General features: G+C 38.0%; 1 protein-coding gene across 17 annotated transcripts in view; it reads left to right on the forward strand.

The window, feature by feature from the left end:
• TUNAR (transmembrane neural differentiation associated intracellular calcium regulator) overlaps positions 1–24,381 on the forward strand; it is a 163,598-nt gene that overhangs the window by 86,620 nt on the left and 52,597 nt on the right. For 3 of the 17 annotated variants that reach the window (XR_013951980.1, XM_080594297.1, XM_080594298.1), the window contains exon 2: positions 18,003–18,127. The exons of 12 other annotated variants lie outside the window; for them this stretch is intronic. The gene's annotated coding sequence lies outside the window, so the exon portion shown is untranslated. Of the gene's footprint in view, positions 1–13,235; positions 13,366–18,002; positions 18,128–24,381 lie in introns of those variants that run through there. 2 more of the 17 variants (XM_080594296.1, XM_080594290.1) reach the window with 2 other exon arrangements.

Here is a 24,381-nt window from a genome sequence, read left to right on the forward strand (position 1 = left end):
AACAGTGGTTTGTCTATGTGTAAGATAAATGATCATTGAGACAGTATTTAACTTTTGAATAAAAATACTGATTAAATAAAAAGAATGTTTGATCAACCTTTTGTTGGTCGGATAAGAATGCCTGTGATAACTTGCAAAGCTGCAGTGTAGCGAAGGAGACTTCGTCTACAGAAAGTCCTTGTCATACTAATAAATGAAGGTATTCTACAAAGGATTTAAAATATATTTATGGGGCTCATAGAAAAATGGAATTTTTTATTTTTGCTGAAGACCAGCCCTAGCTATTGACTGTGATGGAGCTCAGCTGGTTTATATCTGCCAAGGTTGTAGCCCCATCCTTTTCCTGAGCTAGACATCTTGGTAATTTATTGATGGATAAAAGGGAACATGGTCTAGAGCAAAACTGGTTCTGAGTGCTGAAGTTGTAACCTGCTGCTGTTCCAGGCAAGTTACCTCCTGGCGATGTAAGACAGAAAATTAAATAGCAAACACAATGTTAGGTGTTGAACATATATACTCTATTTCCAGCTTTACTATGGGCTTGCTATGCAACTTGAAAGATATCGTTAAATCTCCTAACTAATATAGTTATCTGAAAATAAAAAAACTCTCTCAGGGAAGTTTCTGCATCTATACGTAAGCCATGTTTTATGAAACACCCTTAAATGCCTACTAGAAAAGCACTATTTAAAGCTTTATTACTGGTTTGCTGGCACATTGTTGTGTGGCATTGATAAAGATATAGTGCTTGCCATCACAGGATATCGCATGCTAGTGGGATGATATTTGCATTTACATGGGTATGTCTGATATTAAATTCTTCACTATAGGTAAAACTCTGATGCTCAGTTAGGGATGAAACACAAAGCACCTGAATGCATGTGAGTCTTTTGAGGAAGTGCATGACTTTGGGTGAATTTCCCCTGGCAGAGAAGCCAGAACAATCTTTAGGCTGAACAGAACATATCTGGAGGCAGAATGCAGAACTTGTAGCTTTGGGCAGCCATGTGAATGAAGACGGAGGAGAAAGATGGGCCACAGTGATAAAAGGGGAGCTTACACCTGAGATATCTGAAGGGTCCAGGGAGGAGTGGTAAGCCATGAATCAGAATCAGTTGCAGTGCTCCACTTTTAATGTGAGCTTGACTCAGAGCCCTTGACATTCTTTGCAGATGGTGCTGCAAGTGGCTTAGTGGACCTTGTTGTAAACCAATTCTTGTTCTTCTACTAATTAAAACCAGAATGCATTTAATATTGAAATGCAAAATACTCCTATCATTTACTTGCATTCTTCTACTTGAGTTAGCAAGTCAAAACATCCCTACGTGAAATGGGACTGCAATATGCTCAGGCAGTATATATACAACAGTCATCAATCAGACAAAATATTTCCTGAGATGCATGATAAATAGCGAGCCATTAAAAGCCTTGGTGCTCAGAACAGACTGTGCAGATTACCCTCCCAGGCTACCTACTGCCATTCTGTATGGAGCTGTTTTAGCTTATAAACAACAGTGGACACAGTGTTAAATTTTTGTGTGCTTTTATTATTAATTAACAAAAACAGGACTGACATTTGAACATCAGCCCCATGTTTCCAAAGGTAGGTGGTTTTGAGGCATGTAGAATTGACTCTCCTCAAGGCTATACCTCATTAGTTTACTGATGTTGCATATCTGTGTATCTCCTGGAATGGAGTAGGTGTTTTACACACAAATGAAGGATGTGGGTGGAGGAGGGAAGAGGGCTGAATTATTCACTTTCCTGCACTGCAGCTTGTGTAATCATGTGTACCATGGCCAAGTGAATGTAAAAGACCATAAGTTTGAGGCTGGTATAAATTAGTACAGCCCTGTTGAAGTTGACAAATGTATCCTGGGCAGCTTCTGTGAAGAGTTAGTCCTGCCTTATATTCACTGTTGTGAACGACTGTAAAGAAGAATCAGGCCTGAGGTCTCAGGTCTTGTTTACACATACTAAAAAGCCATAGGAAAACAGGGGTAAATGACATGTAAGTAAAAGTCTTAAAATATTATTTTGAGATGTACAGATTTATAGAGAGGTATACAGGTAACTTAACTGCACTGAAGCAGACAGATATCAAATGGTTGCTCTTGGTGAGGACAGAAAATCAGGGGCACAGAAGGATTCCTGTTCCAAGCCATTAACTGCCTCTGTTTTTTGATATTTCATAGGAAACCTAGACTGGGAATAAAACTCTCAGTCTATTTGACAATTCCATGGGTTAAAACACAGTGCAAATGCTAGGAAAATACCACATGGAAAAATAAAATGCAGTTTCTGAGTAATTAATTGCTCAGCACTGGTAAAGCAATGTAACCATTTATTAAAATAGACGGGGCTTTGTGTGCGATTCACAGCTGAATTGCCTGCTAATTAAGAAAGCACTAATATTCGTTTAGATAATAGTCTTGTCAATAATTGTGGGTAAAAGGAAGCAAAATTTTATTAACTGAAAGAAAATGGGTTGGATGGCTTCTGGATATTGAAATCTGAAAAAAAAATTTCTGAGGTTGAGAGATATTGTTACTGAATGGTACCAGACGCTTCCTGTCGAGTGATTACATTCTATTAGACACCTGCCAGGACACTTTTCTCTCATCACTCATTATAATCAGTCATGGTTTTATATTGTATCTAATAACATGCTCTAGGGAATACTTAAGCATATTGTGAGGGAATAAAGAGGATGGGAATAAAAATATGATTGTATTATGTTGTTTGTTTACCTACTGGCAGAAATTCCTGTATCCATAATGTGGTATAAAAATAATTTTCAAATGTCTGTGGGCATCTCATTTCCAGAAAAATCAGTGAGGGACAGTCCAAATCCCAGATGGGTTTTGGGCTACATCCAGTAAAGGGTTTGGGTGTTGCAGACAATACCTGGTGAAGCATATGGCTGGCAGAGTGGGACTCAGAGTGGTTTGCCTGGGCAGATAGGGCAATCCAAAATGAAATGCCCCACTAGTAACAGTAAGTGCAGGGACATTCTGTAATACATCCTAATTTATAAGGCATCCTAATGTCTAATGTCTTAGGGATGCTTGTGTGCCTAAAACATCTGGGCTTTGCAAGAAATACATCCAAGTTCTTCAGGTCAAACAGGTACATTGCACAACCTTGCCAGATATCACCTTGATCTGAGGACATCAGACAGAAAATTATTTAGGGTGGCTTTTTTAGTTGCTGTTTTTTTTTTTTTTTTTTTTTTTTCCTGGCATACCCCCGCAGTGTTTTCTGGCAAAGACTTCCCTTTTCTCCATGCCAGAAAAGTCTACACGCTTTTTCTGTAGACCCTAGGGGTAACATTTTGCATATATAATCTTAGAGATCTATGATGTAAAATTCTGCTTCTCAGTGAATCATTGATAATCCCTTTATGATCAATGTAGGTGAACAGGACTCTTTTGAATGAAGTCTTACTGTACTGTAAAACAGAAGGGCAAAATAGAAGAATCCTGCCTAAAAATATTAATCACTCTCCTGTAGGGATCTTAAGGTAACTAGCTCAAGGTACACTTTTAGAGAGGTGTGTAGATATCAGTGACCTTCAAACTCTACATGGCACTGTAAATTTCAAGGTCTCCCACAACAGAAAGTCAGTGGAGGAATTAGTACAGAATGAAAAATGGTCATGTCTGCTTGTCTCCTCCTACTTCCCCATCTCAGACTTCTCCTTCCAAAATTACAGGAATTGTACTTAGTTGTAACATGTTGTGTTGTTATAATCAGTAAATCAGTTGTGTTTTGTTACTGGACTTTTTGCAAGTGTCAGTCTGGAAGCTTACATATCTTCTGTTTTGCTTTCTTGAAAGTCCTGTGCTGAGAGAGAGGATCATTGTAGCTCACATTGAATTACAGTGCCTCTTCTGGGAAGCTTTTTGTATGTTTGCAGTATTTCCCTTCTCTGAAGTTTGTTGTTGTGTTATTTGTATTTGGAACATTTTTGCTCTTGCAAATAATGAGCATAGTTAGTATGATAGTGGAGGAACTGGTATTCACGTAGTGTGCAGTCCTTCTTTTCTGCTTCTCCATATCTGCTTTCAGTCTGCATTGAGAATTTTCTGGATTCAGGAAGTTGTTCCTTGTGAGCCGAGTGAACTCCGTTCATTGAGTGTGACATTGATTGGTAAGATGTGACTTTTACAAAAGCAATTACCAGTTAACTTGGCTCTAAAACATTTTAGCTGGCAGCTAAGAGTTTTAATTTTCAGTCTTCTTAATGGAGAGCTGCAATGATTTGTTGAAAAATGACGGAAATCTTGGAAACCCATAAGGTTTGCAAAGTAAACACCCCAACGAAAGGAAATAAACTAGTTGCTGAAAAGCTGGGTCAAAGAGGGGACTTGATCTAACTTTAATTCAAATAGTAGTACATATTGCCTTTATCATCAAAATGTTATGAGTGTATGTACTGGTAGAGAGATTTCATTCCTGAATGCCTATTAATACTACGTAGCTTTAGATTGTGTTACTTCAGGTCTAGGCAACTTTTCAAGCTGAAACAGTTCTGTATTTAGATAGTTCTGTCAAAACACCTTAAAACCAAAATAACTTGTGTGCCCAATCCAATCTTTACAATAAAGTTCTATCGAGTATAGCATGAACCAAACCCCAGGATGTGCTGTTTATGAATTGGATCTTTTGGAGGATCAATATATATATATACATATATATATATATATCACATATATATACGTGTATATACATATATATATATACACACATATATATATCACAGTTTTCATTTTCAGGTCCTTTCCAATGACCACTTACATAATCACCTGTTGCCATTATGGAATCTGTTAATCTCTATGTAATATAGTGCATTATTAATGAGACTTAACAGATAACAACAGGTAACTTGCAGATATCCCTTTGGTGAGAAAGTGCTATTTGCCATGTTTATTCCAATAAGTAGTCACTCATTTGGGTTTTGTTTGCAATGTTGAAGCTGAGGAATGAAATTTCTCCTGATTGTTTATTTTTCAGCTTCATGCTAAATCAGGAGGTAGAAGTGTAGTCCTCTCAACCTTGTAGTGATAACTACAAGGACTTCTGAATCCAGAGATGAAGTCTGCTTGTCTATGACTGCACTAGATGATTTTTGATTACTAGATGATTTTTGATTACTAATGCTGGTGATTTTGACAGCCATGTGAATTATACATTGCATAACTGATGGCCATAGACTAAACACAAAGGAGGTAATTTGCTCAAGGGGATTAAGCTTGACATCTTAAAGAGAGAGTCCTTAGAATGAATTCAGCCATGGGTTCATGTAAGGGCTATCTATTGCTATTTATTATATGTAATTTCAATCTCTCTCTCTCACACACACATCTTTTAAATGTTTTAACAGTCTTTGTCCTAAACATTACAGAGGACCTGTCTAAACATTGTCATGACATTCAAGATCTTGCTAGGGAAAATGTACTATCCAAAGACAGGAAGGATCAGACTGATGATGATATTATGATTGTTCATAACAGTAAAACTGTCAGGCAGAGGTTTATCAAGACCATGGGGACAAAGTTTAGGCCAATAAAAAGTGCGCTGGATTAAGGCATTCTTGTATTCAAATCACTCTCTTCATCCTATACTTGGTCACGTTTATGTTAGATTTGGAAATTCTTTGGATCTTGCTGTGCCTCTCTATAGTGATATATCTCTCTGTAGTGCTTATAATAAACCCTAGTGATACTAGTGCACCATAAAAGTCTGATTTTACACATTCTGAAATTTACTTTGATTAGTGACATGAATGAGCATCTAACTTATGGCAAAACTCAACCGAATTCCCCAACAGTTTATTTAGTGAGAGAACAAAACTTTACTAAGTCTGTGAGACTCACCTGGTTCCTGTCCCAACCTGTGACTCTCATCAGGTTCATCAAAGTTTTTAGGGAATATGGTGGCATTCTGATGAAACAGGTCAGAGCTGCAGTATGACATGAATTTTGACCTTGTTTTATTTTATAACTTAGGACATTCTTAATCAATAGCCCAGCCACTTTTAAAAGTAAGAGGTGTGACTGCAGATGTTTTAAAGTTGAGCATTAAGACAAAAAAAAAATATTTCATTACCCTGACTCTGAAAATATTCTGGAAACTGATGAGCATTTCAGTAGCAGGGAAGTATGATATTAATGTTAAACTGAAAATGTCATGTCAGTGTCAGATTTCTTCTCTTTTGAGAGATCTCACAACAGTGTGGAAAAGCAGAATAAGGAAGGAGTGAGAGGAAGACATCTTCATCTAGAAAGAAGTTCCTAGCCAATAGACTTTTGTCAAGGATGTTGTTGAACATAGAAGAAAGAAATGAATCAGTGGAACTTGCACAGAAACTTGGGTGTCTCTGAACATTAGATGAATACGTACATTGAGCACAGTCCAAAGATATTCATGGAGGAAACAGGCTTGGTGAGGTGGGAATGGGAAGCTGCTATTTAATAGATCAAATCACTGGACCAGAATCTCAATTTTATGGGCTTTATTTTCATTAAACACAATTCATCTTTTATTTTTCTAAATACTTTGCTATAAGTGGCACTGTAAAAAGCTGAACACAGAAAATGAGAAAGTAACCCTGCTTCAAAGTGTAATTTTCGGCACATAATGCAAAGTAAATAATGACTTAATTTGTCAAAGATAACAAATTTATTATGCAATTTATTAATTTGGCTTTTTGAACTACAATCTTTCCTGTGTTTTCTTGTGTTGTTCACCATGCCAGGGCACTTTGCGTAGTACTTTGTGTTTTGTATGAGGACCAAGAGGGCTATCTGCCAACATCTCTTTTCCCCACTATCTCTCTACCCTGATTCCTGGGGCTGTCAGATCTGGGAACCTCAGTGAGGTTGGGTTTCTTTTACCCCCGAGAGCTCTGCCCCTCTTGACTCTCTCTCTCTTTGTCTGTCACCTAAAAATTTGACCTTAGACTGCATTGGTGTTGTATTTAGAGATTATTGTGGGGAGAACCTGATTTGAAGAAGTTGGCCTTGTTGCTCTTTTTTTTTTTTTATTTTATTTTTTTTCTGTGTCTCAGCTCTCCCTAGGAGGCTCAGCCAGTGGCTTGAACTCTGTGTGGGACAGAAATGTCTTTGTGAGCTATGATTATGTGATGTTTCCCTTACAGTGAGATCTAAAAACGATGGTGGATGATGATGATCCTTATGACACTGAGAAAGTCCTCCTCTATTTACCAGTCATAACCCCTTGAAAAAGAAAGAGAGAAAAACAAAAACCAAAAAAAAAAAAAAAAAGGAAAAGGAAAAATAAAAGGAAAAATAAAAAAGAAGATAGAGAAAAACAAAAGCCTCCCAAAAAACACATATCAAAACCAAACTGGTTTAAGAGCAGGGATGAAAGCTGACTTTCTTTTTGTCTTTTTTTGCCTTTTTTTGCTTGTTTTTACCACTTGGTAATTCCTTGGCCTGTGTTACTGTGTTACGATAATACATATACAAATGGCTAAACTCTGTACAGAAACTGCAGCTTTTACCTCACCTCTGGCTTAGCATTTTTCATGAGATTATAATGGGTATGAAAGGTATGAATGTTTTTATTTTTATTACCAAGAAGCTTTTCCTCTCTTTCACATCTAAAGTAGAAAATAAAGACAAGGAAAACTAGCCAAGCAGTTTTCTCTCTCCCTCTTAAATCACCTTGATGTTTGCTGTTCCAAACGGGCTTATTCCCCAGTTTTGCCTGGCTGTTTGGTAGGCTGGTAAAGAGATGAATGATGCTTTAAAAAAATGATTTCTGCAGAGTGAGTTTTCTGAAGAAAATGCTGAAAATGTCTTCTAGTCTCTTTCCTCTTGGATTACTTAATTTTTTTCTGCTATTTGGACTGCTTCTCAATCAAGCTCTTTCTTAGAATCCATTTACTCACAGTCTTAAGGCTCTGCCAGGGTCACCTCACTCTATTTTCATGTTCCTCCTAAAAGTTTCACCATCTTTTTGTATTTTACTGCGGCCTAAATCTCCATCTAGGCTCCCCATAATTTCCTATCCCTTGCTTTTAAGTCTTAGGCTTTACCTGTTCAACAAAGATCTTCTTCACTATTTCATTCCTGGCTCTTTCTCTTTTCCTTTCTGGTTCTTGACATCCCATTGACTCTTTTCTGGGCTGCCTTGTGTCTGCTGGCACCTCACCCTTGGCTGTCTGATGTGTACTGATATTAACAACCAGGCCGTCAGTGCTGTCTTTCATTGCTGGCACCAACAGCTGATACTAGATTTTAGATCTCTCCCATCTGTGAACTTCGATCTGATTTTTGGAGATAATAGTCCAGCCTCCTGGTGATTCAGAAAGGTGCTGTTAAAACTGCGTACAAGTAATTCATCTTCATGGCTATGAAAATAAATTTCAAGTCCAACTGTGTGATAGCGCAGAAGTAGTAGGAGGTATTAAGCCTTGTAGTTGATGCTTACTGCATGATATACTCACCCTTATTGTTGTGGACAAGAGCAGAAGGTAGGCTGGCATTGAGTGTACCTATTGAATACCTACACTACACATGTTACAATAAATAAATAGCTACTGAATGCTAGAGCCTTTGCAGTATAATAATAGCACTGAAATAAAAGGCACAAGTGTTAGTTGGCATTAGTCAGAGACATCATCCTAGTTTCCTGTCCTCAGTAGCAGCAGCTGTTCTCAGGTGACAATCAGACACTGCTGAAACAGAGCTGGTGAAAGCTTTAGGATGTTGAATGACTACAGGGACAGGAGTTGGACTTGATGATCCTTGTGGGTCCCTTCCAACTCGGGATATTCTATGATTCTATGACAGAAGTATGTAACTGGGAAAACTCTGCCATCAAAGTGTGTTAGAAGCTATAATGGCACCCAGAAATCTTGGGAGTATATTGAAAGTCTGGCATGTAATAATCTCTATATATTTAACATGTAAAATGTCAACAGTGGAGCACTGTCAACAGTAGCAGCATGGACATCGATGGGCAAGAGTGCAACAGGAGTGATAAAGGAGATACTAGCTGCCAAAAGCCACTGTCAAGGTGGTCAGAAGATGCTCTGAAAGCTGTCTCTTGATCTACATAATGGATTGCTATGTCCTAAAGCAGAAATGAAATGCCAAAAGATAGTGCCTGGAGAGTTTCTGCTTTTGGGAGCTGGCTCCATCCCCAGTGAAGGCTGTTTTTTTGTTTGTTTGTTTATTTTTTTGACTCCTCTAGGCACTGTCACCCTGGAAATGAGGCAAGAGCTGGGCCTCTCGTGGCATTCCAGTGCGTTTGATGCAGGTCTGACAGCAGAGACTGGCTGGTCCTCAGTAAATTCTCTGCCATCCTCTTTCTGCTAGACGGAGACATTTTCTTTCATAAAAACTATTGATCCTCCTACTTTGATCTAGTGGCCTTCAGGAAAAGGGTGCATTTCAGGCTGGTGGTTTGAGAAACCTCTTCATTATGTTCTGCACTCAGTGCAGGAGGGCAGCAGTGTCTTGGTAAAACTGCCAAATTTCTTTTGTGAAGAAGACAGCTAGCTGGCCGTGGCCTTGACTACAAGGTTCTAAAGAGTAATGCCCAAACATAATAAACAGGTTGAAATTATAAAATCATTACTGTCACAGTTTACAAGTTGTTAGTTGAGCTGTTTGTGCTTTGCTGATTGCTTTCATTCTTCATAGGAGTATGTAATTAAAATATTCATATTTAGATTGCGGCCCATTTAGGGCTGAATCCTGCTAGATGCTGAGCAAAATTCTGATAGTACTGAGAGATCTCAGCTGTCAAGGAAGCAAGAGTCTTCTGCATCTGGCAGAGTGCCTTAACATTGATTTGTTCTTATGTTGGGATAAAACTGGCAAGGAATAGGGAAGCAGTTTAGGGCTCAATTAACAAACAGCCTTTAAAAAATGTATTTCACTTTCTGCCTTAGGCTTTGCCTAGGGCTAGCCCTGTTCACAGAGCTAAGACTTAAAACTGCTTGTATACATAATATCCTGTAAACAGTAATTCTGCTCTAAAATACAGGCAAGTCAAAACATCTAAGAGACAGAAATTAATGTCACAAACACCTTTGGAAAAGGAGTCAATCAGGCTGCTATTAGGTCAAATTATTCAGTGGAATAAGATTTTTTTTAAGTGTTTGCCAACCAGAGCAAAGTAAATTCATTTTGGACTTGGGCATGAAGCAAGCTGGGCTGAAGAAGTCATTTGGCTATTGTCTGGGGCATGAGGAGACTCTTGTTTTGTTCTGGGTAGGGAGAATTTTGTGCATGGAGTGGTGTGGAGATCGAGCTCTCCTGCAGCTGGAAAATGCATTAGATCCATCTATTAACTATGATGGTGGCTACTTTTTTCCTGTGGCACTTCACAAAAGTCCAGAGGGCCTATGCTATACCTATGGGGAGTTTTGATTAACTCTCTTGTGTATTCTTACCAAAGGTTATGTTATGACACAGAGGAATATTTTTGGAGAGGTGTTTTTGAAGAAGCAATAGAAATCATCTCTGCAGAATGACAGTGGCTGGGCCTGTGGTCCTGTGACCCTTCTTCTAGGAGGAGCTAATTCCTAGAAAGAGGTTAGCACCACTGCCCCCCTCCCTGTCTGCAAATCATCTAGGAAGCTGGGGAATTGAGAGTCTTCAACACATTGCAGTCCTTGTACTCCTTTAATAGGGACAACTGCTATACCACCTTCGGGTGATTTTCTTCTGAGGTTTTCTAGAGGTCTTTATGGGCAAGATATGCATTCATTTGCTTTATCTTGCTAAATTTATTTCTGATTATCTGACTTTATGAGATCTTTTTGCTTCTCTTTCCATTCAAGATGAATTCAGCCAGTATTAAGAGAGAATAAATCCATCCACAGCAAAGTGGAAGACTTTGACTCACTTTGAGTATACATTCAGTTTGTCTATACAGACTTCCTAAGTTATTATGACAGTGCCAAAATAGGAGATCTACTTGATATGTTTTTGTTTTGTTTTGTTCGAGTAGAGGAAGACTGCCTGATCACACGCTTTCTTGGCTCCCTTTGGAGAAAGGTACAGTATAATCTCGGAAATGAAGTTGATTCAAAGTTTCTCAGCACTGCAAAAAAAACTGAATTTTGCTGCACCAAAGATGGAGCTTGGATCTGCTCCTGCCACGGGGAAGAAAGAGACAAGCCATGAGGATATGAAGATTTGTCACAGGGAAAGAGTGATCCCTGGGAAACTGTGCTTGCTGCTCCTGCTTCTGCAGGAGGAGCAGGGTGCAAGGTTGACCTTTAGGAAGGAGTCACACCACTGTTTCTTCAACAAAAGAAGTCACAGCAGCTAGTCCACAGGGGGCTTATACAGGCTACAATAATTTTGAGCAACGCCATCAAGCGTTCTCTAGGAAGTGCAATAATATCATGGCATTCTTTCTTAATGAGAGCGTCTGTGAAAGACAGAGCAAGGGATGTAGACTGAGGAACGGAAGGCATTACTGGGCAGGTCTCTGCCATCTCACTGTGGTCTTTGCGTTCGAGTCTGTAACAGAAGGAGCTGTTCTATCAGTAGCAGTAAGAGGAAAAAATATTCTACTAGGTTCTTACAAAGGCTAGACAATATATATGGAAATTACATTTCAATTGCGCAAACTGAGGATTAAAAAATAAGGCTTATAGGCTCTTTTTGTAAATCCTTAGTCCCTTTGAAAGTTAATTGATTGTAAGTGTCTGAATAACATGCATCTTTTATAAAGGGTTGATTAATGACTATAAACAAAACCAGGATCACTTAAATCTATCCAAATGGTAGTAACAAATCTAAGTACATGAAATGCTATAATAACTATCATGAGTGACAAATTCTTAAAGCAAACTTCTTTTGTGATCATAGTTGTGCTTTCTGGCAATTATTCTTGATGGGGAATTGAAACTGCAGTTATCTAGATTATGTAGATTCAGTTTTACACTGGAAATTTCATTTTATTTTTTAAGACATGATATTTAAAAACGCTATGGTGTTTCAAATTTCCACTTGAGAAGCTATCAAAATTTTAAGGAGGAGTCACAGTTAAATGTTACTATAAGTTAACGATGGATAGTAATTTTTTCATCTTTGCTGAGAAAGAATTTTCTCCTGCTGTCCAGGATATTTTAATGCTTTGTCTACTGTGGAAGTGAAGTCCTTGTTTTTCTTATTGTCACATATTTTGGTGCAGCACCTGCTGCTGCTCTTGATAGAATGAATCATAATCTGGTTTTACGTGTAGATCTCAAAACAGGGGCATTGACTGATTTTCTTTTTCTCAGTTTTATTTAATTGTCTACCCATATCATTTCATATCTTAAACTGATAAGGCATGAAATTGTCTACTAATTTGCTTGTGCAGTGCCTGGTAGACCTGAATTCAAGTGGGATCTCTCCATTTTATGTCCATCATAATTAGCTGTTCATGTTGCATCCGCAGGAACAACTCTTCCAAATTTGAGCTGAACTTTCAAACACTCTCACTTTATATGGCCTTTTCAGTCATAGCTATTTTATATGTTGCTAATCATGCAAAATCATGCAGAAATGTTGCATGTCTTTACCTGTGATGCTCTTCTCATATTATCTGCTCCTTTAATTTATCTCCTTTCCTCTATCATTCTGCTCTGAGTGTCCGTTTATTCCCTTCTCAATTAAATGGTTTACCGGTTTCTGTGGTATATCCCACAAAGTCCCAGTGGACAGCCTTTGCTTATTTTTTTTGTTGCTTGTTTGTTTTGTGTGTGTGTGTGCGTGTGCTTATTTGACTGGACCCTGTGCAAATGGACAAAATTCTGATTGGATTTAGTAGAGTTGATTGTGGTATGGATTAGGTCAGAGTTGTTTTGTTAATAATGTAAAGTGTCCAAAAAAACACATCATGAAAATGAAAGGAATGATTAAAAAGGAAGTCTCCTGGCTCTCTTGCAAAAGTTCCAGCAGGTTATTTCCAGTTCAGATCATAATTCCTTCAATAATCTTTTCCCTGGTGCTTTGATATTTCCAAATGCTGTCTCATTTAGAAACCAGAAGGGTAAAGATACTTGCAAATGAGACTGTATCTGATAAAGAAAAGAATCATTCCGACATTTCAGCTCCTCGGGAAATGATGGCTGCTGAGTGTGTGGGGAAGGATGAGCTAACAGTCAAAAAGCGCAGTTTGTAATCAAAGCCTGTGATTCTTTTCTACCTACATGACAAATTTCTTGTAAATCCCTTAATTTCTTTTCCCCCTTTCAGTGCCTGTAGAAAAAGAAGCAACACAACTTCCTTACCTTACAAAGAAAATCACGAGGCACATTTTTGTTTCTTTTGCAAAGCAGCTTAGTATTTATCTGTTGAGAAGCTGTTTGGGATTCATGGACTGAAGGTACCTTTATTCTTTTTTTTTCCTCTTCCTGTGCAAAAGCTCTGCACCTCTTGACCCCTCTTTCATCCACTTCATGTTCTAGTTGCTTGTCTTAATATAAGCAGTCTCTGAGTTGGCAACATTTCATGCAGGGGCACTGCACTACCTTCAGCTTCTCTGCAATTAATATTCTGTCCTGTCTCTTAAGCCCGGCCCTGTGTTCCTAATGTCAGGCTGGCTTTGTTTAATATGACCAGCAAGGTAGCATGTGTTTCCAAGCTGAGTCCTGCTGCCACTTCTGGAGGTATCTCCCATTAATCAAGAAGGCTACTTTGTCATAGTGCAGCTAATGTTATCACCAAACTTTAAGTACAGAGGTGGAATAATAATGGCTCCTGTTTCACTAAATGGGGTTAACACAGCTGAATAGCTTCCCTGATGGTTTATTATATTAGTCTTTCAGAACATTGACTGATTTGTTTTTATTACCAAGAAAGCTTTTGTCTTATGAAAATGACTTGGGACCACAGGTCAATGTTTTCCATGTCACATCTCCATAAGAAATACATTGCTTCATTATATTTTGTATTCTGCCACTGCAATCTGTATGTCACTTAAATTTATTTGTCATGATACCACTGCCAGGCTGCCATTAAATTGTTAAAGGATATTCAGGAAATGTTTTTGCAGTAACCTTTAGAGGAAGACATATGGAAATGGACTATATCTGTTAATTGACTTTTTGATGTGCAAACCTTCCAAAGTGTAAGGCCTGGTATGGATCACTCCACGTGAGCAGAATATTTAGTGTGATGATGTTCGTGATTTTTCTGTGAGGCAAAAGAAAACATGCTCTAAGACGCAAAAGAAATTGCTAATTACCTATTTATTTAAATTAAGAGACTAAAATGTTAAAGAATAAGAGTGAAGTCCATAGAAAGACCATAATATATCCCTCTCTTCTGTTCCTCCACGCTCATCTCCAAAAATAAAATGGTCTGTGATATCTTCTTGCCTGAATAACGTTTAAAAATTGCAACTCACAGAAGATGAACAGACAGTATGAGGGATACATGGAAAATGAAAACCCCTGATCAGTCTGAGAACTCATGGGCAAAGTTCCCGAGGTGTTTCAGGTTCATCTGAACCAGGAATCCCAGTCCTTGGACATGGCACCCCCCCATTTGGAGAAGGAGCTGTCAGAGAAGAGGCCACTACCTCTGAGCTAACAAGAGGTGATGGTTCTGAGACATGTCCTGGGGGACAAAAATGAGACTGCAAGCTGGTAGCTGGGAAAGATTGTGCTCTCCTGCTTCAAACACTATGATCTCTAGCAAGATCACTAAGTTAAGAGGTATTTAAAGTATTAATTGTTCATACTTCAGGCCTGCTCAGACTATCTGAAGCTAGAGTTCTTAATACTGATTCCATAGTAATACAAATACTTGAAGATAGAATAATGTAGCAGCGCTGAAGAAAGGTGCTCACTTTTTTGCTTGCTAAGCTTTAGTTTGCCCCAGTTCCCTGATACGATTTGGTGTGGGGCTTCACAAATGTTTGTGGCAGCATAAAGTAGCATAGGGACATGCTGTCTTCTGCCAGGCTAGCTGGCTTTCTGGAGGTGGCAGAAAGGATGAGCTTTGTGTAGCAAATCAGGTTTGGAGTTACAGTGGGAGCAGTAACCCCAGGAGGCACATGCTGACAACATGAAATAGGGGTAAAAGTAGGGTGAGGTTGATCAGACACGTACCTGTTGCCCAGACAAATATGCTTAAGTGAAAATGTACACTGGTCAGTGTGAGATATGTGACGAGCATAGTGACAAACAATAAAAAGGAAATCCACAGCCTAGGGAAGACAGAATTATTTGCTTTAAAGTAATTATGTCATCCAACAAATCTTGAAAAACAGCAACAACCACCACCTAAACAAAACAACAATTTTGCAGTTTAACCACTCACTGTTATTTAGGCAAGAACTGCAGCATAGTCTGAGCAGCCTAAAAAAAAGAGGCGAGGGAGCAACATCCAGGTATCTAGAAGAAATAGAAAGTTTATTAAATTCAGTCAAAAGACTGATGACTAAAACAAGCTTTTTGTACCTTCCCAAGCATTAGATTAGCAGGAGATTACATAGATAGCACTGAGAAGCCTGCATATGTGCATGCAGTTTGGAAGCTCTGCTCACAGTACCTCTCCAAATGTTAACCTGTTTTCATTCTTTTGGGTTATTGTCTGGCAAAGACAGTATAGAACAGGTCACAGGAGCTCTATAACAAAAAATATATGGAATGAAAATATATGGAATGCAGCTGTGGCATTATATGTTTAAGAGAGAAACTATTGAGAGACTAGAAATAAAGGAAGCCAATATAATTATTATTTCTGTGTTCATTGCTGTCTCACTAGGTGAAAACCAAAGCAAAGACATTAGAAAAAACTGCAGTGTACCTTTCACGGAGCTTTGCTCCTCATTGTAGTGTAGTTCAGTATCCAAAATTACATTTCTGGAAAAAGTTCTACCTATTGAATTTTCTGTTTTCATTAGAGTTGCTCTTCTGCATTATTGCTTATAAGCTTAGTGCTAACCAATGATTCTCAAAATATCTTGCTTTTCTAAAATTGGTTTGCTCTATGAAGCACAAGCCTATAGGTAGACACCTACAAGTTTTGCTTGAATTTTGGGGTAGCAGTAAGCCCCTAACCTGTTTAACCCTTTGCAGTATTCACAAGGCTTGTGTGAAATAAAATACAATGTAACAGAGATACAGAAGAGAAATTGCTTTAAGGAATATTTCAATTTAGTTCACTAACCATTAAGTATTGTTCTACTTTTGTGAACTTAAATCTCTACTGACACAAATCTTTTATGTCCTGCAGTGCAATTTGTAATACTTAGATAACTAATGCAGTTAGAACAGTTTTCATTAGACCTGAGAAAGTTTGGAATTGCTCATTATCTTTGAACAACTGAGTGCCCATTTTCTGCAATTCGAAAGTTTTTACATTTTAATAAATAAGTATTCTCGAATATATTCCTGAACTCTATTTTATCCATCATTGTTTAAAAGATAACATTGAAGTCATCTGGGATATATTTTTGAGACCAGTAATAACTGTCACATAGACAAAAAGCTATAGCAAAACCATGGCCTGAAATCTTCTACATATAAAATCTTGTGCCAAATTCAGGAGCTGGTTATGAAAATTATGTATACAGAAATTATGGCATATTTAACTAAAACAGAACGAAATGAAAGTGTTGAACATTTTCCTTTAAAAACACAAAAAAACACTTGGGGCCATCCTAAAACCAACCATGTTTTTAGGCTCTAATGGGCTGAAAAAATATGCGTTTATTTTGCTTAGAAATGTAGGTGGGTGCCACTCTTTCCAATTGATGTCTATGTGATTGATTTGACCACTGAGATGTCTTGGGGTTCAGATTTTCTCCTGCCAAAAAGATCTTTGAGCCCCTGTCATCTGCCAGGTTGAGCTGGGGACCCATTTTCCCTTCCTGATGTGATAGCAGCATGGCCAAGAGCAGACACTGAGGACCTTCCCGTGGCTGTCCACTATGCAGCCTCAGCCACCCACAGCCCAAACCTGTCCTGTGAAGTGCTTCTCACTTCTGTCTTGCTTATCAAGTTATACACACCAGCTGTAACTATGGCAGTTGTGTTCACATTCTAATGCACAAGGAAAGTAACCCTGCTTTAACAGCAAGGTAAACCACCAAAATTATCAAATCTTCATCAAATTATTCTGTATTATTCTGAAGATGCTGGAGGTTATAGTCCATACGTGTGCAGTAAAGAAACAATAGTTGAAACTGCAGTGATTTTGTGCCTCACTGATTTTGCTTAGGCTCTTACCTTCTGGGGACAATCTGGTAGTCTGAGTCTCTCCTTTTAAGAGAATTTTAATTTTTCTCTAAATGTGCCATGTAACTAAAAGGCTTCCCTAAGGCAGCAGAAGAGGTGGTACTTTAGATGGGGAAACTTGGCTTAAAAAAAAAAAAAAAAAGGCATTTGTCCTTTCCAGTGCTATTCCTAACTAGCTTGTCTCTTCCACCAAGCAAATCACCCAATCACCCACATTTTCCCTAAACTTCCTTTTGCAGGCTTGGGGACCTGCAGAATCCCTCCTTACATGAGCCTCCATAATTTACGTTTGCTCCATAATTCAAGTTCTGGAGGGCTTTAGTCTTCCTGATTTTGTCCCAAACCATGCATTTATACTTTTATTTCATTGCCTCTCCTTGCTTTCTTGTCTCATATGCTCACTTTTGGCATTTCGGGGAGCAACAAGGTTCTTCCTAAGCCAGATGACACATCTGTTCTTCTCTGTTCTTCTTCTGAGACCAGTTAACTGGCTTTCCTATTAAAAATACCCTACAAATAACATCTTCTCTAGTTTTTTTGTTGTTTTTGTTTTGTTTTGTTTTTTCTTCAGAAATGGACGAATCTGAAAAGAGAAAAGAGTCTGAAAGAGAAAACTTCAGTAAAAGCAATCTGACAAAATCAAAATCAAATGAACAAAATTATTAGGATAAAATGTAGGGCTACAATCTTTATCAAAATTGTTATTGATAAGCTAAAATGTATTTTCTTATTCATTTTTTTTTCTTCATTAATCTATTCTATCCCCACTATCCAGAGACAAACGTCATCACGTAACCAGAGAGCAGCAAACCTCCATCTACAGACCCCTGCAGACAGGAGTCTGTAGGCAATCAGTTTGGGAAACCTCTGCCCCAGGCTTCTAAATGATTCAACATTTGTGTAAGTCAGGCTCATTCTTCACTAAGAACAAAAATGGTATTATATAGCTAAATAATTTTTTAGCCATGTTCATTGTAATGCTAAGAGGTGCAGACATTATGTGAATTATTCACTAATACATTTTTTCTCTCTAATAATTAGGTAATAATAAAAAAAAAAAGTGTTTGTCAGCTATAAATATGCACCCAAACTATGCATGAAAAACTGTGTGCTGTTTGTGTTCTGCTGAAAAAATCCTTGCCGTGATAACGCATGGCTCTTATATAAGTATTGTAGAGGTTATGGGGTTTGGCATAGCTTAAACCAGTATTGCTAAACCCTTAAACTTCCATTACATTGGGACATATTCTAGTTTAATAATACAAATGACATGTAGAAAATACTACATTGACAAATAATGAGATGTTGTTATATTGTCCTGACAAACCTGAGTATTTCAGGCGAAGATAAATCTTAGTATCTGGCCTTTTATTTTCCTCAGCCCTTTTAAAATCTTCAGTGTGATACTTTAGAATGAGGGATATTATGTAAATTCTAACATATTACAAGGGGGAAAACAATTTGACTAAAATAGGTTAAGAGGTCTTATGAATTGAAACTAAAACAACTGCAGAGAAATCACTTAAGTCACTGCTGAGATGCATCAGTTTCTGGTAATGTATAAAAGCTAATTAACAGTGCAGTGAATTGGAGGTAATTCAGAAGGAAACATTATTAGATGAGAAAGTACAAAAGAAAGTGAAATGTATTTCATCTTACTGACAGAGAATAGGTAAATATCTACAAAGGTCCAGAAGCAACCTTGATAGCAAGGAGGAAGAGTTTGTCTGGAGATGTTCTCTGGGGTGCTGCGTCTGTAGGAATAATAGAATAAAATAACAGGTGGTCATGTTGTGAAGTAAAAGATTAAGGGCTTTTCTGTGCCAGTGTCTGGCAGCTATTGTGGCTGCATCCATATAGCCCCTTAACGCAAATAAAAAAATATTTCTACTGATGAGGTAAAAGCAGCCAGAAATACTTTCTTGAAAATATGAGTGAGGATTATCTTCTAGTTATACTTGAATAAAGAATATAATATAATATAAATAAAATAAAATATGGGCATAATTTAGAGAAGGGCTGGCAGTGCATAGAGGCTGCACTGTTACTTGGGCTTTGCAGCAGTATGACAGATTATCACCAAATCTGTGACACCCAAGAGGGACCATCCCAGCAATTTTCCCCATTGCCTTAGACAAAAGGAGCTTCCCTTTGCCAAGTTTGACTGGTTCACTTGGTAGAAAGTGCCCAAGTGGGACTCCCCTTGGGAGTTCCCATCCTGGTGCTAATCTAGAAGTAGCCAGGAAATAGAAAAAGGAGGAAAGACAGGATCAATAAAGTAAATGAGGTGAGAAAGCAACATGAAAGCAACAGAGACAAACCAATTAAAATGAAAAAGGAGGGCTAAATCTGCTCCCTGGCCAGATGTGTCCCTGGAGCCTCACCAGTGCAGTCCTAACCACAATGGATAACCTGGTGGAGTTAAGGCATTCCCTGAAACACAACGTTTCTATACAGGACATTTCAGCAGCATGGTGATGTCTTCTGAAAATCAGCTGGGTGGTGTGTGTTATCCAGCCTCCCCTGAAAAACCGGTACCTTAATGTTGGTATGGGTCATGATGAGGTTAAAGATTTTAAGTGCTAAGCCACACATACACCCCTGCAATTAATTTGACTACAGTGTACCGAAATCTAATTTATTTTCTTATCATCTCACAACCATTAAATTGCTAGGGTTGAGCTGTATAAATGCTTTAAAGAAAGGCAGCTTCTAGTCACTAAGGGATATGGCAGAAAATTTGCCTTTCAAGCTTCGTTATGTAACGCCAACTTATTTTAATTAGAATTTTGCTCTCAAAGTCCCACTTTACCTAAGTAGCACGATCCTTGAAACACAATGGAGATCTCTGATAGCACAGGCAATCTATCTGCTTCTCTCAGCAGGTGCTTGGCCTTTGGTGTTATGTCTCTTAGGCATGTGAGCCCCCAGCAGCTCCTTGCAGTGTTGTCTATTATTCGTGCTTACTCAGAATGGGTCTTGTTCTCTGCTATCAGAAGTGCAAGAAATGTCTGTGTAAGCATTGCACAGCTTTAATTCTCCTGCAGAAGAGTGGTCCTCTGGGAGGAAAGTCAAATAAACAGCAGCCTAAACTGTACTCCAGATAGCTGAAAACCAGGAACAGGACCAAACCCAATTATTTACAAGATGATGCTGATGTTAGTCTTTTCTCAGTAAGAAAAAACAAGTAGAGATGATTTTTTTTTTAAGTAAGTAAATTCCAGCTAATTAAAGGTTTCCCTTTCTTCCAATCTTGCTTGAGAGTTATTGCTGTATTAAAGTCTTTGGCAAACATCAAAAAGGTGTTGTGGTTTAACCCCTCAACGTCTATAGCCAACTGCATCATCTTCCTATGTTTTCTGTGACACATCCTGTTGCAGAACATGGAGACTTACTTGGGCAGGCATTGAAAGTAATTTCCATGCAAAACCCCAAAAGAAACTGTACATTTGTCATATCATGAAAGGGTAATTTGTGTATGTAGGTGACAACAATCCTGTTCTATTTTTTGTCCCAGCATTCTCGCACTTCAAACAGAGCAGACCAAACAATTTGTTTCCATGTAATTGTGTTAAGCCTACAGGCAGCTGAAATTCCTGATAATTGTGCTATGCTTTGTTATGATGATGAATTACAGGGTATGTTTCTGCCGTGCTCATTAGTCTGTCTTTGCAGTCCTCACCCTGCATGTGCACTAAGATAAATTAGGCACTGACCCTGAAAGGCATTGTTCTGATGAACCATATTGTTTTGCAGTACCTGTTTTGTTTTGTTTTTTAATTTTGCTTTTTGACATCAGTTGCTCTTTTGATTCTGAAAATGGGAGATATGATTTTTTCTTCACCCTGTTTTAGAGATTTGAAACTTTATAGAACATGTCATCCTTTAGACAAAAAACAGGAACCAATCTCAAGAATAAGTGCCTTACAAAAACAACATGACAATCTTACATATAGACATTGAGAACTGTTTTGGAAAAGAAGGAAAACAATCTTGGAGCAAAATAAAAGTGTTGTACCTGTCTGGAGAGAGGATATCACTGATAAATATTCAGGATTATATAGATTGGGAGGCAAATTTGAAGCTATTTAGGGAAAAAGGACAAGCAAGGTAATAATTGAGAAATTCAAACTGTTGTGAGCACTTGCAGTAGTTTACTGCGTGAAATGCTTTCTTCAGAGAGCAGACACTGCAGTCAAGTAAGAAAAAAAAATGTAATCAAGCATCTGCAGCACGTCTTCTTTCTCTCAGTGGACACTACTCTTTTTGCCAGATACGGCGCACTCATAAGATGTAGGATGGGAAGAAGCTCAAAGACCTTACTCATTTGTCTAAGAAAATCTAATCTAATAGAATAGCTAACCACTTGATGGATAAATTACGTTGTATACCTATGTATATTTACCACATCCATAATCATATGTACTATGGTCAATGCCTATGAAAATGCTGTGGTGGTGACCTTTTTAGGGAAATCGGTTTAGGGAGCTGATTTTTACACAATATTAGGTTATTGGTAAAATTCCTTTTTTTTTTTTTTTTCCTTAAATTATCTTTTAAACAAACATCTTTTTTTTTTTTTTTTTTTTTTTCTCCCCCTAATATGATATTGTGCTTCTGTCTGGATACAGTGCCTCAGTGCTTCATGTCATTTTGATGCCTGAAGTCTCAATTTGCCAATATTCTGGCAATTTATCAGTAAGGGCATTAGCAACAAAGTATTTGAAAACATCCGAACAATCAGAGGTTATTGGCTAACTCCATCCATGCTCCAAGTTCCTCCAAATTTGCCATCTACTAAGTTTGAAAGAAGAAGCTGAGATGTGAATTTTTAGCTTAAATATTATCTTGTGATAACACATGTAGATGTCTTGCAAACGAGAACTGATATGAAATGTGGAGTGAGTTAACTCATGACTGTCTAAAGCTGACTGTACAGATATTCTTTAAAGTTACTCCTAAGCCCTGAAATCACTTTTCTGTAACCCTTTTCAAAGTGTTTACTGGTACTTTCTGCTTGACCAGTTCTGAAGACAACAGATGCTACACATCCTTGTAATCTCGAGGGACATATATGAGTGTGCCTGTGATGTGATTTTCTCCTGTTAGTCTCCTTTTGAATTGCAGGATGGAAACCATCATAAGCCACTTCTTACCAGTGATGCATATACTATGGTAATAACATTGCCTTTCTAGTTAAAGCTCCTGTTCAAGTACCCAAATTCCAGATATTCAGCTGGCAACAGAAATACCTAAATTTGTTATGCCTACATGTAGGAATTTATTTGTGGGTTAGAGGGTTGCTTCAGTCACCCACACACAAGGAATTGCTGCCATTTCAGATGCCCTTGAGTATACGAAACATCACGATGGGTCTAGGACACCCATTGCCAGCCGGAGAACAGGCAGGTTACTCTCTCTAGTCTCAAATAGTACTGCCGCCCTCTGTGTGGTCCCTTATTAGAGCCAATAAAAATCTAGTGTGGAGTCACTGGATCTGAGTGAGTGATTCAGATAAGCAGCTGCTGGTTCACTGAGTTAGCGTAAACTGAATTGTGCTCTGGGTCACATTGGCTAGATATCTGCAGAGTATAACAGAGTATGAACAACTGATGCATATGTGAGCATTTACATGTATATAGCTGTATTTAGATATCCTAAGCACAAAATATTTTGAACAGTCGATAAATTAATTTTTTTTGAATTTGAAGGGATCATTGCAGAAGCTTTCTCTCTGTACTAATGCAAAGTAATCAGAGCAACTCTAAAGTATAAAGATCGCATGGGGAAGTATCTGTCCTATGGAAGGTTGTAACTGGATACTGAGGTATTTACCTTCTATACAAATACTAACATATAAGGCAGACCAACCAACAAATGACCTATCAGTTAGGTATCCAAAGGAGTCTATTGCTTTAAAACGAGATTTTAAAAAAATAAAAAATAAAATACTAGAAGACACACTAATGATTGGTGAGATATTTGAAGGAGCTAAGCAGTAACTAGACAAAACAGTGTTATCACTGTTTTTGATTGCTCTGATTCCAGTAGCTTTGTGAGAGTGATTTCCCATTCCTTGTTAATGAAGACCTAACAGAAAAGGTGCACCATTTCTTTCAGTAATAGATTTTTCAGGGACTAAAGGGCTGAGCTTTATGTACTGTTTCTGTGCTACAGGGCTGGCCTTATTGCACTGAAGACTGAGGTGCAGTAGCATTCACATGTGCAAAATTTAATTACTCTGATTTATCAAGCAATTATTTTTCCTACTAGTTTTATTCAACTGTGGGAGATCACATCCTTTCTTTGAGCAAAATGAGTGCATTTGCCCTAGGAGGCAATTTGCCATTCACAGATGAATTCTCTTTAATAGTGACTTTGTCTTTTTTTTTCTTCATTTTCAAATAAAATTACATTCTCAATTTGTTAGTAAATTTAAGTAGTTAATTTGTTAGTATAAGAGAAAAGCAAATTCTTTACTGCATGATGACACGGCTTCTGTGGGAAGGTGATTCCCACCCAAGCCTACCTTTTAGACCATCACGTTAAGCCATGGTGGTGGAAGATGGAAATTTTGTGTTTAAAACGGAAGCCTGGAGAAGGTCTTGTATCCAGAGTTTTTAGTTCCTGCATGAAAGCTCTTAACTCCTAATCTATAACATAAATTACAATGATCACTTCTACTTCTCACCCATTTAAATGAATAAAGGAGCTTTCTGCTTCCAAAGTAGTTGATATAAATGCTGATTTCCAAGAGACAGTTTGTAAGTGTTCAACATGCACAAGCTTTTAGTGCACAGTTTCAATGAAGGGGGCAGTTTGTTGTCTTGTCAGTATACCCATGATTAGCTCAGTGCTCAGTATATTTTCTGATGATTGTCTCTCCCATTCAGAAGCATCTAGCTCTTCCTTGCATCAAGGGTATCTGCTTTTTTTTTTTTTTTTTTCCATCAGGGATCAGATCCTTATTCTGAAAAATTAGCCTGGATAGGGGGGTGAGTTGCTACATTGTCCTGCTTCCACAGTCCTGAGGATAAAGACATGCCTTCTTTTAGAACCTTTAAAAATGTCCATTAAGCCATTAAGGATGAACCATCAATTACAGAATGATTAATTTTGTATCAGTCACAAGATGAGACTTGCATATTGTAAAA

Source organism: Anser brachyrhynchus, assembly GCF_964034855.1.
Source record: "Anser brachyrhynchus genome assembly, chromosome: 5".
Classification (NCBI taxonomy): domain Eukaryota; kingdom Metazoa; phylum Chordata; class Aves; order Anseriformes; family Anatidae; genus Anser; species Anser brachyrhynchus.